The sequence below is a fragment of the Spermophilus citellus genome (genome assembly GCF_964194105.1).
Source record: "Spermophilus citellus genome assembly, chromosome: 12".
Taxonomy (NCBI): domain Eukaryota; kingdom Metazoa; phylum Chordata; class Mammalia; order Rodentia; family Sciuridae; genus Spermophilus; species Spermophilus citellus.
Window position 1 is genome coordinate 43,334,821 of NC_138198.1, and position 15,217 is coordinate 43,350,037.

General features: G+C 63.0%; 1 pseudogene across 1 annotated transcript in view; it reads left to right on the top strand.

The window, feature by feature from the left end:
* LOC308631622 (phosphatidylinositol 3,4,5-trisphosphate-dependent Rac exchanger 1 protein-like) overlaps positions 1-15,217 on the top strand; it is a 75,085-nt pseudogene that overhangs the window by 15,320 nt on the left and 44,548 nt on the right. Inside the window, exons 5-8 of the transcript XR_014024321.1 lie at positions 43-144; positions 8,310-8,471; positions 10,884-11,017; positions 14,347-14,465. The product of XR_014024321.1 is annotated as a phosphatidylinositol 3,4,5-trisphosphate-dependent Rac exchanger 1 protein-like (transcript). The remainder of the gene's footprint in view (positions 1-42; positions 145-8,309; positions 8,472-10,883; positions 11,018-14,346; positions 14,466-15,217) is intronic.

The following is a 15,217-nucleotide window of genomic DNA, read 5'->3' on the forward strand; positions in this document are numbered from 1 at the left end:
GCTGCCCTTGGTGAGTTAACGAGGGTCTCTGTTCCTTTGCAGAGCTGTATGCTGCTGGGAGGCCGGAAGACCACGGACATCCCCCTGGAGGGCTACCTGCTGTCTCCCATCCAGCGGATCTGCAAGTACCCGCTGCTGCTCAAGGTGAGCCGCGCCCTTCCAGCCACGGCTTCCCAGAGGGAGGAGAGGTGGCGCCCAGCCCAGGACTGGGCACAAGGGCCCTTCACCACGCTCTGTTCCTGGGAAGCAGGGAATGAGGAGGCACAGGGGCTGGGTTGGCAGCCAACCACCGTCCACGGCCTGCATGTCCTGCCCTACCCAGCAACTGGTCCAGCCTGGGTCTTGCAGGCAGTGACCTGCCGCGGCTCAGAAGCTCCGGTGGCACCTGGGTATTGGTGGCGCGGGGACCAGCACGGCCCGCAGCGCTGCTTCTCCAGACACACTTGGTGGCTATGCTGCGGGGCGCGATGGGCAGCCTGCAGCCCCCAGAGCCAGCCGCTGGGCCTGGGTCGCTGGCCATGAGCGAAGCGTGGCGTCACAGTTTTAAAGGGTCATAAACAGGATAAAGAACAGAAGCCATCTGTGGCCAGCGGAGCCTGAGGGTCGACACCCGGTCCTCACAGAGACACTGGGCTGCCCTTGGGCCAGAGCCGGGCTTCGCAGGCAGAGGCCTCTGGGTGTGGTTCCAGCCCTGCCGTGACCCTGTGACCTGGAGAGGCCACACCGTGGCCTGTGCCTCAGTGTCTCGTGGTCACCCAGGGTTCCGTCAACAGGGCTTCCAGGTTGTTGTGATGGTCCAGGTGGGAGCAGCCCGCGAGGTGGACCCTGCGGCGAGCCCCGTTTTGGGGATGAGGTGGGTGGGAGCGAGCCGCTGTCGCGGCCTCATGGCGGGAGCCGGGGAGGCCATGGACGGGCTCCTTTAGACCCCGCCCACCTCAGGCACAGGCCTGTTGGGGCCATTGGTGGCCAGGGTCCTGGGTGTTGGGGTGCAGAGCTCAGTTCCCTATCAGGGCCTGGGGGACAGGTGGCCCTGTGGCTCGTCTGCTGCTTTCCTGGCATCAAATCCTGGAACGGATCACCTGTGGCCACCAGCTGCCACCCAGGTCCACCGAGGGGTGTTCACTGTTTGGTTCCTGCTGGCCCTCTGCCTCCAGCTGTTTATGGGGTGGGGACAGGCGTGCTGGGCATGCCTGTCCAGCAGGGCAGCAGGACAGTCCCCTGTGGCGACACGCCACACCCCCCGCCTCTCAGAACTGCGCAGTGTCCTGGTCCCTGGCACCCACAGCAGGAGGTGTGCATCAGCAGACCGCCTCTCCTCCCTGTCACACATCCCATGAGCCTGAGCAGCTGAGCTGGACCGCCTGTCCCCTCCCGGACACCACACCGCAGCTGTCCTGTGGGCCCTGGAGCCTGGGTGGTGTGGACGCAGGGCCGAGGAGCCGGTGGGGAGGGAGAGGAGCGAGGCGGCCTCCTCGGGAGCAGCCCTGCAGTGCCTGAGCGTCGCCCAAGAACAGCCGGAACCTTCTACAGAGGCCCCTCGGCCAGCCCAGGAGGCGCCGGCATTCCCAGGCCCCGAGGGTTCCCATCAGCGTTTCTAGGAAGTGACTCAGGCCTGGTGACACCTCTGGCGCACAGATGGCCCTGGGTACTGGCCGGCACCAAGCCCCTTGTTCCCCAAAGGCACTGGCTCTTGCTGGGCTCCTACTGTGCAGGGGTGGTAGGCACAGCCCCGGAGTCACCATCACAGACAGGACAGGGCGCCCTGCTCGCAGCCTCCAGTGCTGGGCCTGATGTAGCAGGAGCGAGTGGGTGGCCACGGGCTCAGCCTGTGAGGGGGCGCTGCTGCCTCTGCCCTGCTGTGCCCCCCCCCCCCCGTGCCGTGCCCCACCCCCGTGCTGTTCCCCCCGTGCTGTGCCCCTCGCCTCCCCGACCTCTCCTAGGTGGCCTTGTCTTCCCACTCAGGGTGTGTCACTGTCCCCAGAAGGAGCTTAGAACATTCCCATCACCCAGAAAACCCCAGGCCTGTGGGCGGCCGCTCCCCGTTCCCCCTTCTTGGTGGACAGTGACCTCCTCCTGCTCCGCTGTGAAGGGAGCTGCTCTGGGTGCTCTGGGTGGCACCGCACTGTCTGTCCCCCGCGGCTGGCTGCCTCAACCTGTACGGCACGGTCCAGGCCCGTCGTGCCATGACGTGGGTGCACACCCTGTCCACCCACGGCTGAGTCGCCGCCAGAGTCCTTGTGCTTCCTGGCTGTAGGAGCGGGGACGTCGCACGCGCAATGTGGGTGCCTCAGTCTCAGTGCTGCTGACTGCAGCCCACGCCTCTGCCCGTGCCCCGTGCCCCGGCTCTTCCTCCTGCCCATCACTTTCTCCCCTTAGGGGATTGACGGCCTCTCCTGCTAAATTTGAGTTTCCTCACTGTCCAACCTGCAAGGCCGGGCTCCTCTTGGTGGCGTCTGCCCCTCCCTCCCTTGCTCTGCCTACCCACACCTGCCTCCTGCAAGTTCTCTGAGCACAGCAGCAGCTGTCTGCCCCAGGCCCTTTGCACTTGCTGTTTCCCAGCTCCCTAGTCTTCCTCAGGCCTCTGCTGCTCAGATGTCCCCACCTCAGGGACGCCTTCCTTGTCCACTGAGCTGCAGATGAGTGCTCGGCACCTCACCTGCTCCACTTGGCTTCTGTCCTGGGACCCTCGGTGCCTGGGTGGGTGTTCTTGTCCCTCTTGGGGTGTCGGTTCCTGAGGGAGGTCGGGCAGCCCCCTCCCCAGCGCCTGGAACGGTGCTTGGCGCCCAGGAGAGGCCCGGCAGCTCACGGAGTGAGTGTGGAAATGCCACCCAGGGTTGCCGGCTGCTTCCACGTCAGGAACTGGACTGCCGTGTGGACGCGCCTGAGGCCAGCCAGCCCGAGTGGCCGCTCGTCAGCAGGGCTGCGCAGGACACACGGGGGGCGGGGCAGCTTGTGCTGGGCTTGTGCTGGGAGGCTGGTCCCTGCCCAGTCCCTGGTGTGTCCGCATCTCCTGTGCCTGGTGCTGAGCTGACGTTGGCTGTCCTCGGTCCCCCCGGCTGCAGGATGTGGCCTAGACCGGGTCGGCACCCTTGGGGTGCAGTGGGAAGGGACGGCCTCAGTTCTCGGTGTGCACACGTCACGGTGCTCTGCAGGACTGCGGGGGACACGAGGGACCTTGTGCAGGGGAGGGACAGGCGGAGGGGGGCCAGCCGGGCTGAGCCGCGAGGGAGGATGCGCTTGCTGATCTCAGTCCCCCTGGCCGCTCCTGGGAGAGCTGCGGCACCCGGGCCTCTCAGCAGCCAGCCTCCGGGACAATGGTGACGTCCGGTTGTGACGGCCACGTGGACGCCATGGTCTCGTGGGATGGTGGTGCCCTGGGAGCTCACCGGTGTCCTTTAGTGGCTCCTGCCGTCTGTGGAGCAGCTGTTCCGTTCCAGGCGCTGTCCTGGGTCCTGGAAGTGCAGGACAGCCCGAGCCTGCTGTGGGGCCTGACCCTCCAGGGGTGGACAGCAGCGGGCGGAGCCAGGGTGACCTTGGGCGTGCAGTGTGGCCACTGTGCTTGGGCTGCACCCTGCAGGTCAGGGCTCCGAGTGGCCGGGAAGCGTCCTCTGGGCAGAAGGGCCAGCCGAGTGCCGCCCTGGGCAGGATGCGCCTGGGTGTAGGGCAGGGACCTTCCTGGGGCGGGTGGACAGGGAGGGAGTGGCTCTGTCATGGGCGGTTGCACAGGGCCTGGGGCCACTCTGGGTCTTTGTCCCCCAGGGCGTGGGAATCCTAGGGAGGTGTTGCGACCTGCCTGGGGACCTGAGCTGGCTGCCTGGGGGACTGAAGGGTGGGTGCTGGGGACAGGCTGCGGCACCTGAGGAGGTCACTTCCTGTGCCCTGCCTGTCCTGCCGGGTGTCTCTGAACTGCCTTGTGGAGTGCGTGCTGTGGTCTGGCTCGAGGTCCTCTCTGGACTTTCCCTCTGACACTGATGCTGGGAAGCCCACCGCCTCCTACAGGCTCGTGTCGTCGTGTCCAGCTGAGGGGGCAGGACTGGAGGTCTCTTCTGCGGCCTTGTGCCCTGGTTCCTGCCCTCCCGACCAGTGCCCGGCCTCCACCCGGCCTCTGGGCTGCCTCTGCGACGTGCTGATGTCCTCAGTGCCTGAGCTGTGGGCGGCCACGGAGAGCAAGTGACTCACTGCCAGGTACTGAGGGTGACGGCCCCGTCCCAGGGTCGTCTGCCTGGTCCCTGCAGCTGCGTGGCTTCTCTGGACTCGGGTTTTCCGCCGTGACCGTCTGTGCTCTGACCACCGCGAGTCCAGACCTTGCAGGCTCCGACAGTGAGCCCCGGCTGGCGTGCCGTGCGGGGGCTCGTCCCCACCCTCGTGGCCCTGAGGGCCTCTTCCTTGCCCCCCACTTTGGCCCCGTCTGGTCCTGGCTGAGTGGCTCGTTCCTGTTTCTCCCACTGAACCGGATCTCAGTCACCCCAGCCACCGTCCCCCGTGCAGTGTCCCCGATTCCTCCTGAGACCTGGCTCCACCGGCGGGGACGGGAGCAGGCCATGACTGTGACGGAGTGTCCCGGGGCTCCCTGGGAAGCTGGAGCAGAGCCCTGAGCGCTGCAGCTGGGGTCCCTGGAGCTTCAGGCCAGGGCCACACCTGCCCCTGCCGGCAGTGATCAGGTGTGGAGGGCGAGGGCCGTGGCCGCCCGAGGGCAGTGTCCCCTTGGCACCACCAGCTGAGGGGCAGGTAGAGGCCGCCCAGGGCCACCAGGGCCTGAGCTCGGTGGAGAGCTGGGGCACCTGGAGCTGCTGCCCGTGGCACGTAACACTGCCCAGCAGGGGCCTGCTCCAGCCCGGGCCTCTCCTGCCTCCTGCTCTCCCGGTGGGAGGAGGTGTCCTTAGGACTCACAGGTGGCTTCTCCTCTGTCCCCCTGGCCACCAGCCCCCAAGGCTGCAGCGTCTTGGACCCGCGGCCCAGGCCACAGGAGTCACATCAGAAACACGTGCGTGTCCCCTGCCCAGGAGCCAGTCAGCTTCGGGGCCGGCCGCTGCGGTTCTGGGTCTTCCTGGCCCCGACGGCTCTTGCTTCTTTTCCGTTTTTCATTTTTCTTAAGCGGTGTGTGGAGGGGTACCAGCGCCTCAGCATCTGTGCCCTGCTGTCCTGGGGATGGCAGGAGGGGACCCAGACTGTGAGTCCTGGAGAGTGTCAGCCTTCCTGAGCTTGGAGGGTGGACCCTGGGCAGAGCAGGGGGTTAGGGACCAGAGGCAGCCGGGCCTCCCGGAGATGGCCTTGGCGTCCCCAGGTGTTACTCCAAATGGTCCAGACCCCGGGTGACACCCCTCTCTGTGGAGGGGACAGTGTGTCTTTCCCACCCCTGAGTCCCCTTTTGGGCCCCCGCCAGCCTCAAGTCACAGGGAATAGTGGCCATTGTCACATCTTCCAGGGACAAACCCAGCTTCGTTTTCACGGGTCTGTCCTGTGCTTCTGCTGACAGCGGCTGAGAACTTAATTGTTTTATGACCTTGAAAAATATAGACTTTGAAAACCAAATGTCAACTTGCTGATTCAAACAGGAGAGGAAATGCTGGGCCCAGTGGTACAGGCCTGTGATCCCCGAGACTTGGAGGCTGAGGCAGGAGGATCCCAAGTTTGAGGCCAGCCTCAGCAGCTGAGTGAGGCCCTGTCTCAAAGCAAAGGGGACGTGGTTCAGTGATAGAGCCGCCCTGGTTCAGCACTGGGGGTGAAATGGAGAAAAAAATAAAAAAACAGAATGAAGCATACAGAGTGGCAGGGAGCGAAGACCCGGGCAGCCTGCGGCCAGCCAGCTGCTCCCGAGGCTCTTGAGGCTGCCAGGCCAGCTTTCGGCCTCCCTGGGCTGTTTCCTTGGACGGCTTTTTCAGGTGGCCTCCTGAGTCCCCAGGACAAGAGCCGGCTTCGGCCTCACCAGGACCCCGCCTGCAGGAGGCCTGGGCAGGAGCAGCAGGGACACCGCCCCCCAGTCCCTGGCTGGTCACGCTTCCTCTGGGCCCTTTGGTTCCCCTTCCCCTGGGCCTGGCTCAGCAGGTGGCCGAGCTCCCAGGGCCGGGTTGGCTGCCCGTCCGCCAGGACAGTTTGTCCTGGAGCTGGAGCCCCTGTCCCGATGGCCCTGTGGCCTTGACGCGGTGGGAGACATAAGCCCACGAGTTTGAGACCAGCCTGGGCAACACAGTGAGCCGCTGTCCCCCAAATCACGTAAATAATCAATAAAAGAACTTGGAAGCCGCTGCCCTTTCGGTCCCCCAGCAGGGTCAGAGGCCTGTTTCCTGCCCTGTCACTGTTCTTCTCCTGGTTGTGTCTGTTCTAGTGGGTGTGAAAGGGGATCTCACGTGGCTTCGTTTTGCATTTCTCCAGGGATGAGTGACCCTGGGCTCCTTTTCATCTGCTTGGTGTCCGTTTGCACGTCTACTGTGGAGAAAAGCTTGTTCAAACCTGTTGCCCGTTTTTAAGTAGCATTATTTGTGTTTTTTTGTTCAATAGCAAATGCTCTTTACATATGCTAGACACCAGTCCGTCTCAGGTTCGTAATGTGCATCATTCTCTTGCCCCCTAGAGGTTGTCTTCCCGCTTTCTTGACAATACCCTTGGAAACACTCAAGTCTTTAATTTTGATGAAGTCTAGGGTGACACTTTTTTAGTTGTATTTGACGTCCTGTCTGAGGACACTTTGCCTAACCTGAGGTCACAAACATCTACTCCTGCGTTTTCCTAACAGACTCTACTTCCAGCTCTTGTGCTGAGGCTTGGGCTGCATTTGAGTAGGCTGTTGGGTGACCTGCTGGCCCTGGTGTCTAGTGGTCCTGGCACTGTTTGTTGGAAGACGGTTCTCTCTAACCGACTCCACACGTAAGGTCTTGTGAGGTCTTGTTCTGGATCCCAGTTCTCCAGGCCTGTCCATCTACGGCACCGTGTGCCTCTTACGAGCTTGAAAAGGGAGGACTGTGGGGGAGGAAGTGGCACGTGCAAAGCCGAGGCACGGATATGCTCCCCTGCGAATGGAGGCCACACAGCCGGCGTCCCCCACAGCTCTGGCCAGCCTCGGGCCTGGCCACATCTTGCTTGGTTTCTCCCCCAGCCCAGTGCTGACCGGGGCAGGAGCAGAGGCGGGGGCAGCCAGACAAAAAGGGGAAGTGGCGTTTTTCTCATTTTTACTAACAGCCAGTGTTGGCCCCTTGAGGGGGCCCGTCGGCGGAGGGTCACTGCAGCGTCCCCTTCTGGGGTCTGGGATGGGTGTGGTGGCAGTGGCTGCCACCGTCCTGCAGCCCACCCCCACTCACCCGGAGCTGGCCGGCCTCTTGGGCCTCAGGTCCAGATGCTCAGAGCTGCTCATCTGCAGACGTGTGACGGGGTGGCTTTGGGGACGTGGACAGGTGACAGGTGATGACCACCAGGTCCTGGCCTTCTGGTGTGCCTGATCGTGGACGTACCTGCAGCGGGCTATGGGCTGAGGAGGGGCCTGAAGCTCTTGCCCCGTATCTGAGGCCTGGCACGTCCCTGCCCCTGAGTCCCCCACCATGCCCAGCAGTGCCCGCCTGTGATCAAGGCTGGCCTAGCGTCCCGCGCGTCCCAGCCTGTGCCTGAGGTGGGGGCTGAGCTGACAGAAGGGGCGGGTGGCTGGGGTGAGCCTCACATGCCCATCTTGAGTCCCCTAGGCCAGGGGTGTCTTGCGGTGCTGGGGATGGAACCCAGGGCCTTGTGCATGCTGGGCAAACCCTGCGCCACTGAGCTGCATCCCCAGCCCCAAGACATGTTTTATGCCCATTTCACTAAGAAAACTGGGGCTGGGGCAGGATCCGTGGCCACCTCCGTGACCTGCCTTTCTCCTGTCTCTGCGTCTGTCTTTCCTCCTCCAGAGGCACTGGCTCCTCGCTGTGCTTGTTTTATACCACTCGTGCCCCTGCCCCAGGTCCCTTGCACGTGCTGGTCCCTCTGCCCTGACACTCCTCCCTCATATTATTACAGGCCCCCTCACTTCAGCCCGTGGCTGCTCGGATGTGAGCTCCTTGAGGGTCTCCCCGACCTCCCTGTTTGAAGTCACCTGCCCCAAACCCTGGTCTTCTTGGTCTTGTGTGTGTCCCTGCTTGGAGCTGGTTCTGTCCGTGACTCTGCTCCACTAGGACGTGCTGTCCACCAGGCGAGGAGGTTCATCTCCAGACCCTAGCTCTCTGCCTGCCATCGAGGAGGTGCTTGGGTGGCCTTTATAGGAGTACACGAATGACGTTCCCAGCCCAGGTCACACCGGCCCCGCTAGGCCCCCACTGATGTCTCCCTCCTGCCTCTGCCCTGCCCAGGAGCTGGCCAAGAGGACCCCAGGCAAGCACCCCGACCACCCGGCGGTGCAGAGCGCCCTGCAGGCCATGAAGACCGTTTGCTCCAACATCAACGAGACCAAGCGGCAGATGGAGAAGCTGGAAGCCCTGGAGCAGCTGCAGTCCCACATCGAGGGCTGGGAGGTGCGTGCGGTGGCGGGGTCCTGCCTGGAGGGGCCGGGTGGGCACGGCTGCAGGGTGAACTGGAGCCCCGGCAGGCTGGGCCCCGTGTTCTGCTTCTCTTATATAATGTTTATAAGAAAACTGCTTAGCTTTTCCCCAATTAAATCCAAGTAATTCAGATCAGAAGTTTCTCTTGAAAAACTGGTGACGCTGGGTGTGAGTGTCCCATGGCAGCAGCTGCTGAGCCTCTGATCCTTCGCAGCCCCCAGCTCCCCACTTACCTGTGGGCCTGGAGCCAGGGTCCACTGCAGGACAGAGCTCTGGCTGGCCACTTCCTGCTGGTGACTCCAGAGCCTCGTCTTCAGCTGCCATGTGGCGGTGCTCGGTGGTGCTCTCCCGCGGTTCCCAGGACCTCCACCCGGCCTTCCTCGCGTGATGGGAAGTTCCCGGAGGCTGTGGGGGACTGGGGGTGCTGGTCAGCCCAGTCGAGTGGGGGTCAGGCGCGGGTCAGGCTCTGGGCGAGGCCTTCTGGCTCTGCACGCCGTGGGGTCCCCGGCCGGTGGCTCTTGCTGTGTGAGGGCCCTAGTGTTCCTTCCTGCGCTGGGGCAGCCGGGCGCTACGGCATGGCGAGGGTCGGCCGTGTTCGGGGCAGCGGGTTCCACCCTGGCACCTGCATGGCCCTGCCCTCCTGCGGGTCTTCTGCCGGGGAGGGTGGAGGACAGAGCCCCTTTCCCAGACTCCCTTGCAGCTTGGGTTTGGGGTGTGGTTTGGGGTTCGGCTGAGATCTGACCCAGCTGCTTGAGCTCTGGAGGGTGGAGGCCACCGCTGCTCTTTGTGTGACCACGTGGCCAAGGCTGCTGGGGCGGCGCCAGCCGAGGGCCCAGGTCCCAGCTCCTGGAGTCGGGGTGGCAGTGGGCACCCCAGGCCTGGGACAGCTTTGCAGGTGGCCCTGCTGGGTGTCCAGACGCGCCTGGGCAGCGTCCCTGTGAGTGCCACACGGACAGGCGGGGCTCTGATTGCTTCATACCCTGCGGGGGGGACGGGGACTGCTGTCCCCCCACCCTCCAGCCGTGCCCTTGGGACCTGGGTGTCCTGCGGGTCTCCTGCAGGGTGCCTGTGTCCAGGGCCGTGTGCCACCCCCCCAAGGGTAGGAGCCCACCAGCCCTGTCCTGGACCCACAGCCTGGACCACGAGCCAGTGGTGTCCCAGGACAGTGGTCTCGGCACCCCTGTGAGTGGGTTTGCTGCACCTGGCTGGCCCCGGGCACGGGGAGCCTGACCACCCAGTGGGGGGGAGCCTGTGGCTGGCCACGTAGAGCCCGTTCCCCGACTGGGTCTCAGAGTCCCGGGTCAGCAGGTCTCCCTGACGCCAGCTCCCGTCGGTTCCTGGTTGAGCGCGTGCCCAGGGAGTCTGAGTGGTCCTCCCTCCCCGGCTCGTCTCCAGGCAGGGATGGTGAGGTCTCTCGTCCCTCCCTTGGTGGAGCCTGCTGGTCTGCCGCAGGACCTTTGCAGCGTATTCCCGAGCCTCGACGTCGGGCCTGCTGTCCACCTGGTGGCAGCTGGAGGACAGGTGCTGGCTCCAGGGAGCTGCAGAGGTTGGTGGGCGGGTCCCTCCAGCCCCACTGCCACCGCCCTCCTGCCCTGGCACCACCACGTGACCATGCCTGGTGACAGGGAGGCTGCGGTGGGCATCCCCAGGGGGCAGGAGGAGGGCCAGGACCCGGGCCCTCAGCTGGCCTCCTGTGTCCACGGGCCTTTCCAGCTGCCCCCCACACACGCGGCTCTCTGCCCTGGCCGCTCTTCTCGGGGCTCTACAAGCCCCGCGGTCCCGCTTAGGATCCTCCCAGCTACGCCCCCCCGTCCCTCCCTCAGCCTGTCCAAGGCCAGCTCGCTCCCCCCGCCGTCCCCAGCCACGCCACCTGGGCCTCCTGATGTGCAGGAAGCTTCACGCTCCCGTCACTCAGCAGGGAGGGATGGCAGGGTCCAGCGTCCATGCCCGTCCCCACGCACAGCTGTGGCTAGAGTGACTGCCCACACCACGCTGGGCCCGGTGGTGTCCGTGGCGTGTTCATCTGCTCTGCAAGCCCTTACTGAGCACCTACTGTGTACTGGGGAGTTGTGGGTGCTGGGCATGCAGTGGCATATGCTTATGCAGGTGGCACTCCTGTGGGGAGACAGGACGAGCTGTCGGTGAGCAGGCGCCCAGCCCAGCGCCCCAGTGGGCCCCCTTGAGCACTGAGCTCCCTCAGTCTCCCAGCCCCTCCCGGCTGTGCTGCTCGCCCGGAGGTGGAAGCTCCCACCACAGTGTGCTGGTGTCCATCTGCTGTGGGATGCAGTAGGCTCTTTTGGGGCTCAGGGAGGTGGGAAGGGAAGTCTGTGCCCGCTGCTTTCCTGGATTGGCCTGCTCATCCTCTGCCTGCCCTTCCTCTCCCAGGGCTCCAACCTCACGGACATCTGCACCCAGCTCCTCCTGCAGGGGACTTTGTTGAAAATCTCTGCGGGTAACATCCAGGAAAGGGCCTTCTTCCTGTTCGACAACCTCCTGGTCTACTGCAAGCGGAAGTCCAGGTGACTTGCTGGGGAGGCTGGTGCCTTGGCTGCCCCCGTGGGCCAGGAGGCGGGGCAGGGCCAACCTGCTGCTTCCCTGAGGTGATGTCTTGGACTTCTTCCATGACTTGAGGGGTTTGTTCTAAATCCATAGTGAGCGCCACATACGCTATTATAAAATGAATTTAAATAGTGCCTTTATTTAACCTAACGTAGCCACAAATATAATGTGATATTTAGTTGTAACTATATATATATATATATATATATATATACGTACATATACATGTGCACATATATACATACGTATACATAAAACAGTAAGTCGGTTTGAAAACTTGGGGTGCAGGTCACCCTCAGCACCCCTCAGTTTTTATATTTTATTTAGAGACAGCGTCTCGCTGAGTTGCTTGGGGCCTTAAGTTGCAGAGGCTGGCCTTAAACTTGTGATTCTCCTGCCTCAGCCTCCGGAGCCACTGGGATTACAGGTGTGCCCCCTGGGCCTGGTTGAGCCTCTGATTCTGAAGGAGCTCAGAGCACTGTGTCGGAGACCTCCCCCACCCAGGTCCCAGACAGGCAGCGTCCCGCGAGTCCCCGCAGGGACCAAAGTCAGCAGGCACCTGGCTGCTTCTCCAGGTTGGAGGGCTGTGCACACCTGCCTGCTGAGAGCCTGGCACCAGGCAGCGAGCCGCCTCTGATCGGGAGTAGAGAGTGGAGCCCGGGGGCCTGGGGATTGGGCAGTGGTGAGGGGAGTCCCAGCCCCCCTGGTGTGGCCACAGGAAGCGCCTGAAGCAGCCGTTTCCCACCCGCTCCATCCAGCCACCCGCAGACCTCCAGCCACCCACCCTCCTCCACCGGCCTGGCACACCTCACCCTGCACCCGCTACCCTCCCTCTACCCACCCGCTCACCCCAGCCCCGAGCATGCACACCACCCCTCACAAACACTGTGCTGTGTGTCCCCTCCCGCTGGGCTCCAGGAAGAGCAGGGTGCTCCGAGGGCGGGGCAGAGGGGACGGTGGCATGTTCAGACCGTCCTCAGAAACTCAGCGAGGCCCTGAGCAGCTCGGGAGGGCTGGGCTGGAGCTCAGTGGTCAGTACCCCTGGGTTCAATCCCCAGCACCCAGCACCCCAAAAAAGCAGGAGGCTTTTAAAAGCCCACCCTGCGAGTTGCCCAGGGCGAACTACGGCCCAGAGGGCTCACGGCTCCATGCCAGCTGCCTGCTTAGTGTGTCGCAGTCAGGAGCGTGGAGAGTCCGTCACTGTCCGCCGCTGGCCTCGTTTCACAGGGTTGGTGAGCAACAGTGCACAGTGCAGGTGTACACGGTGTGCATGGCCCGTGGCTGGGGCGTGGAGTGGAATGTGTGTCCTCTCTTGGGTGTGCACATCCCTGTAGGTGACACTGAGACCTATAGCAGGTTCTCTATAGAGACGTAGACCCCGAGGGCGTCCCATTTGGGTGCGTGTGCACACACCCACCTCACACACCCACCTCACACACACCTGCCACACACACCCACCTCACACACCTGCCACACACACCCACCTCACACACCCACCACACACACCCACCACACACACCCACCACACACAACCGCCACACACACCCACCTCACACACCCACCACACACACACACCTCACACATACCTGCCACACACACCTGTTTACACACACCCATCTCACACACCCACCACACACACCCACCTCACACACCCACCACACACACACACACCTCACACACACCTGTCACACACACCCATCTCACACACCCACCACACACACCCACCACACACACCCACCACACACACCCACCTCACACACCCACCACATACACACACCTCACACACACCTGCCACACACACCTGTTTACACACACCCACCACACACACCCACCACACACACCCACCACACACACCCATCTCACACACACCTGCCACACACACCCACCACACACACCCATCTCACACACCCACCACACACACCCACCACACACACCCATCTCACACATACCAGCCATCCTCAGGAACCCCTGAGGGCCAGGCCTGCAGCTCGTGGCCTGAGGACCTAGGGGTTTCCTGCCCTGAGAGCAGCAGGCTCAGACCCAGGAGCCGTGTGTCTGTCTGAGCCTGAGGGCGGGAAGGAAGCACCCCGGAGCCCCAGCCTGGCTCTGAGCCCCCTCCCTCCACACCTGCTCACCAGCCGTCCTTCTCTTCTGGCTCCGACCTTGTCTGATCGAGTGCTGGGTGGGGGTGTGAGTGGCCAGCGGGTGGTGAGTGCATACTGGAGGCAGAGACACAAACAGGTCAGGGCTGGGGAGGCTCGTGCAGAGCACCAGGTCTGCCCCACAGGACTTGCTGTCTGCCACCCACATGGTGCCTTCTTGTGTCCTCGGAGGGTGGACGGCCGAGACAGCTGTCCTACAAAGGAGTGAGGCCTCTTTTGCAGTCACTGATCCCAGTCATGAGAGCCCGGCCTCCATCCTGAGACCACCCAACGGCCCCACCTCCTAACACCAAGCTTCAGTGGTCAGGGCTCAGCACAGGAGTTTGGAGGGACACCAACTGTCAGGTTGCATCAGGATTGAGCCCCTGAGCAGCGGAATTCACCCAAGTGAATGAATGAGTTGTGGGTGGGCAGACGGACTGCTAGGTAGATGGTGGGTGGGTAAGATGGGTGGGCCAATGGACGGATGGGTGGGTGGATGGACGGACGAACAGGTAGGTAGGTGGGTGGGTGGATGGATGGATGGATGGACTGGCGGGTAGGAAGATGGGTGGATGGATGGATAGGTAGGTGGGTGGATAGATGGGAGGGTGGGTGGATGGATGGGTGGATGGATGAACTGATAGGTGGTTAGATGAGTGGGAGGGTGGATGGGGGATGGATGGACTGGTAGATGGATGGATGGGTGGGCGGATGAACTGATAGGTGGGTGGATGGGTGGGAGAGTGGATGGGTGGATGGTGGGTGGATGGGGGATGGTTGGTGGGTGGGCGGGCAGGCGTGCGGGTAGATGATCACCTACCCCAAGCTCTCCTCCATTCTGGCCTTTTTTCAGGAAGTGCTTGTTGGGAGCCCCGTGGGCCTCTTCCCACTTGCTGGTCAAGGAGATTGGGTTTCTGTTGCTTCTTGCTGGCTTCTCATGTCGTCTCCTATTATCTGGGAAGTGGTCCTTAGAGGTCAGCAAGGCTCTAGGCCTGCTTCTCTGATGAGAAAACTGTGATGGAGAGAGACGGCTGGCTTAAGCCACCGCCCACCGGCTGACCATCCTAGCCTGACCCAGCTCTGTCCTGCGTGTCCTTCTGTGTTGCTGTCTCCCTCAGGGGACGGTGATTTTCCAACTTTTTCAGGGTCACTGGGAGCAAGAAGTCCACCAAGAGGACCAAATCCATGAATGGCTCCCTGTACATCTTCAGGGGCCGAATCAACACCGAGGTCATGGAGGTGGAGAACGTGGAAGACGGGACAGGTAGGCCTGCTGCTCAGCCCGGCCCGTCCCGCCTGCCCAGACGACTCCTTTTACTGTGATGTGTAACCTGCCTACAGACAGTGCCTGGTGGGCAGGTACCCGAGTGAGCCCCCGGGGCGTGAGGCGTCCACCTGAGAGAAGGCAGCGCCCTGTCCTTCGTCCTTCCTGTGGGGCGCTGCCGGCCCAGAAGGGGCCTCAGCTGGACTCTGTGATGACCGTTTCTTTGCTGTTAAACATATTTCCCCCACTGCGTCTTCCTTACTGAGCATTTTAAGTAAAATCCCTGTGCTCTCGAGCTCACTAAGTGGATGTGCCTGTTGAAGAGGCTCTGGACACACTCAGTCACGTGCAGTGCCACAGCTGTCTAGCCACAGGTTGTGCCACTGCCTGTGGTGGGTCCCCGCTGCCCCTGCCGCGGGTCTTGGCACACGTTGCCCTCCGTGGCTGGGTGGTGTCCACTGCAGGAGTGTCCTGGTTCACCTCAAGGCCCTGCCCTTGGCCTTGGGGCTGTACTAGTGCCCGAGTGGCACAGGGAAAGGCTGGGAGGCCCCCTGGGCTCCTGACAGGTGTCCCCTGCCACTCCGTCTGCGTGCCTACACGAGGCCCCGTGTCATTGAGGACCTGAGGGGTCTTTGAGGAAGGTCTTCCTTTCCCCCAGAGAGCAGCCAGGAAGGGGTGGTTCCAACAGTGAATGTCCAGCTCTGGGTCCTGCCCCTGCTGCTGGCCCTGCCCCTCCGTGCTGGAGCGAAGGG